Here is a 4,435-nt window from a genome sequence, read left to right as displayed (position 1 = left end):
AATAAGAGACTACCTACATTATAACTTTTTCATTTTTGAAATATTTGTACTGATAATACACCAATGTGAATTTGTATCAAATATTATTTGATTAAATACAGTGATACCATTACAACAATACTTAATGATCACCAAAAAGCTGTACCAGAAGACTCCAACAAACAATAAAATATATTAAAATAAAATAAAATACAACTTTATATTTTTATGCTATGAAAAAAATACAACTCTTTATATCTGGTTATTTCAATCAATGAAAGATCAAAATTTATATGGAAGTGTCGGGCACAAAAAATGGATACATACTATTTCAATGAATACGTCCGGACGTATCTGGTTATTGCACCCAACAGAAATTTAAAAATCAATTTTTATGATTTTATTTCAATACTATTCATCGGACGTATTCGGTTTTTGCACCCATCGATAGAGATTTTTTTTCTGAACTTTTCTATAACAAAAAACGATTTTTGAAAAATTTGGGCGTATCCGGTTTTTGCACCGAGGCCTTTAATTTAGTACATTGTTGAATTTTCTATGGCAGTATCACACGATACTCCGTGTGAAATGAAACCAACAACAAACTAATCTGCTGATTGGAAAAATGTGTTCGACTGCATTCATCAGTGTTTTTTCATAATCAGTCACAAACCGAACTCTGTCGTAATTTAAAGGTAACATTTGTCTGATAATTCTAAGTACACCACAGTATGTCTCTTCAGTCTTCAGTCATACTCCCCAAACTACATACACCATTGGAAATGCTTAAAACAGAAAAAAAAATGTCGAAATAATATTAACTGATAACAGTGATATTTAATATGTACTTACAACACTATTAAATACTATTTGAAATGTCAGCAGACATTTTAAGTCGGTTGGGTGACTAGGTACAGTTTTAAATGTTTCATCAATACCAACCAAAGTCAGTATTTAAATCTTCTCTGTACAGTTCTATTGCAATCCTGTTTGAAAATACAACTCCTACACTTCTTCCATTGACTACCTCTTGCTGGAAAATTCTTGAAGGTGGCGTTTGCGATGTTTGAGAATAGGTAGGATATGATGTTATGTAAAGTGCATGTATGTCTTGTGGTATTGCTGGTCGTTACAAACTTCTCATCGCACCTACTCTTCTAACAGCTTGTAGATGAGTATAATTACGAGCGGTCTCCGCATGTCTTAAGACAACACAAACCATAATTAATATATAATAATAGGTATATATTATTAAAAAAGAAAATATGTTTGTCTAAATGTAAAAGTACAAACGAGTATAGACAATTAAATAGTTAAAGAAATACAACTGACTGGATAATTTCATTTGTATATAGTTCTTACAGATGCTGTTGTATTGGTTGGGTCAAGTCCCTTATTACCAATTGCTTCTCTCAAGTATGGTATATGTAAGTCTTTATCGTCGGCCCGATGGGTTGTGAGGATTAATGAGTGAAAATCTGTTGTCCATAATATCTCTACTTACTGATGTCTTACCGTAACACATTGGATGTCTTTTTTGCCTCTCACAAATTAGTGAAATGATGTTGACCAGAAGCTCACGTTTGTAGTATTTGATTTTCAAATTGTCTACATAGATAGTTGAATTACGTCGAATTCAGGGAGATTTCTGTATGTTTCTGGCGGTACTCCTCCAACTATAACATCTGCAACTACAGCTACATCTTCTTATTCTTTTTCTAAGGGGGGTTGACCATCTACTTCTACAAATTCAAATGTTTATAAGTTTGTAGTTATTGTTTTTAAGTTTTCTTAACTTCAAAACTTCTCTAATTAATTCAACCAGTGATTCTCCATCGGTTGACTTGGTTCAATAAAATCTCAAAAACCCTTCTTATAGTTTCAAATGAATGACCTACTTACGTACCTAGTAAAAATAGAAACTTGTTCATGACGAATCAAAACTTGGGTTTCATCAACAAGAACGCTATAATAGCTATTCCATGTTTAGCACAGTATAGCAAAGTTTTTCTTCAATGATAAACTAATAATTAGTATTTGCTTTAAATTATTTAAAGCAGAGCGATTTGAATTCTCTTATTATTCTACCATATTTCAGTTAATATTTGTCGGGTTACATTGTACTTATTTAATATAAATAAATTTCTTATTTTTACTTACATAATATCAGTGTTACGTTTTAATGTATATATAATTTTTTTTTAGGTACATAGAGCTAATTTAGCTCTCACGGAAGACCTAGAAGTAGAGACAGCTGCATAATATGATTACTACTATCGTCACAACATTAACTTAACATTAAATACGTTAAATACATAAATACTTGAACGTGCCCTCAAAGTCTAAAACATACAAAATGGAAGGTATGTACATATGTAGTTATGACCTTTAAACTGTGTAGCATCCCGTGTCCTTTTTTACCAGTCTGCACCTGTTTACAATGGGTTGTTTATTTTTATTTTTGAGTCTGTATACATTTTGAATTACAAGAGGAGTTAATGCAGGTGGAATACATATAATTCCAAGAATTTGATAGATTTATATGGCAAATATAGGGAAAAAGTTGGATTGTTGAAAATTAGAAGCTTAAAACAGATGTGGGTAATAACTTCCGAAGAAATGAGTAAAACATATGAAATGAAAATCAATCCGAACAACTGTGAAAACCGATGGCGCGTTTTAGAAAGGAATTATAAAAAAATATATATAAAACAAAAACAGCTCAGGACGAGGAAAAAATATTTTGAGTTTAGTGAAGAAGTGGACCAGATATTCGCTCATAAAAAAAATGTTTATCCTGAAATTTTATTAACTTTTGAGGATGTTAATGATTTTTTTTTTCAGTTCAAGATGTAAATTCAACTCAAGAACTGTCTTGTCCAGGGGTCGCCAACCTTTTCAAACAAGTGAGCTACATTTGAATTTTTTAGTCCCAGGTGATCGACATCCAGGAGAATTTAGGTTTTTAGGGAGAGATTTGTTTTATGAGCAAAAAAAAAAAGGTCTAAGCTCCAAAGAATAAATATTTATTGTTTCTTCATAACAATAATAATAATAATGTAATATTTTAATGCACGAGAAAAAGTAAAAATAAAATTTTATATAAATCTGATATTGTTATTTAATTAATGTGATTTTATTTTATTTTATTTTATTAATGTGATAACTGGCATTGGTATTTTGCAAGTTTTGAAAATTTTGGTATATAATTAGAAACAGCTGCTCTTAACTTGAATCCAAATTACTGTCTGTAATTCTTGACCGATATTTGTTCTTTAAGTATTTCATACTCGAAAATGTTGACTCACATAACCAATTTGAACCAAAAAATGAAGTTATACGAAGAGCAATGCTTCGTAGATTTTGGTATTTTTGAGTACTTGCGTGTTTCCAAAACTCCGAGGTTATCTTAAGTATTGAATCATTTTGTAACGTTATTATTTCCATTTCCAAAACTGTTTTATCAAGATAAAACAAATTTCCAATTTCATTCGCTTTTGTCTCAACATTCCCAGTAAATAGATTTGATATAAACTGCGCAACTGGCCCAAGTATTTTAAAGTCGTTGAATCTTCTTTTAAATTCGGAACGTAAATGTTGAATTATATTTATGTGGTTTGTAGGCTCATAAATATTTTCAGAATAATTAATTATTTTTTCTTGAATGGTAGAGAAATGCTGGAAATCACCATTTTTCATTTTATTTTCCCAATATGCTAATTTACTAGAAAACGCTTGAACATGTGATATCATATCAATAATTTGTTTTTCTTTTCCTTGTAACTCTAAATTTAGGAAATTATTTTTTTCGGTAATATCAACTAAAAATGCAAAATCTTCAAGCCATTTTATATTTTCTAATTCTTCATAAACAATATCAATTTCTTGTAAAAAAATTTTAATTCTTTAAAACGATGTAGTACTTTACCTTTACTTAACCAACGAACGTTAGAATGTAATAGTAAATTTCCATAATGACAATCTACTTCGTCCATCAGTTCACGAAAAATACGTCTTTTTAATGCCTTACCTCTGATGCTGTTTACAATTTTCACTACAAGTTCCATAACATTGTTTATATTTATAACTGTCCCACACAATGCTTGTTGATGAATTATACAATGATATTGAAAAAAATGAGGAAACGAATTATCGTTTTTACATAACGCTAAAAATCCTTTTTTATTTCAACAAAATGATGGGGCTCCGTCTGTTGTGATACTAGCTTATTTTTCAATTGGAATTTATTCTTCTTCAACAAATTGTTTAAACGTTTTATAAATATCTTCTCCTCTAGTTCTTCCGGTTAACGATAAGACTTTTAAAAACTCTTCCTTAACAGAAAAATCGTCAAAACACATTCTGATGAAAATAGAAAGCTGTGAAGTATCAATCATATCGTTAGACTCATCCATTTGCAAACTGAAGTATGCAAATTTTGATAAATCAGTCTGTA

General features: G+C 29.9%; 1 pseudogene; it reads right to left on the bottom strand.

Moving 5' to 3' along the window:
* Positions 1 to 510: 510 nt before the first annotated feature.
* On the bottom strand, positions 511 to 4,046 carry LOC132942887 (uncharacterized; annotated as a pseudogene).
* Positions 4,047 to 4,435: the final 389 nt, after the last annotated feature.

Source organism: Metopolophium dirhodum, chromosome 1 (genome assembly GCF_019925205.1).
Source record: "Metopolophium dirhodum isolate CAU chromosome 1, ASM1992520v1, whole genome shotgun sequence".
Taxonomy (NCBI): domain Eukaryota; kingdom Metazoa; phylum Arthropoda; class Insecta; order Hemiptera; family Aphididae; genus Metopolophium; species Metopolophium dirhodum.
Note: the sequence above shows the minus strand (reverse complement) of the source record. Positions and strands in the feature narration are given on the sequence as shown.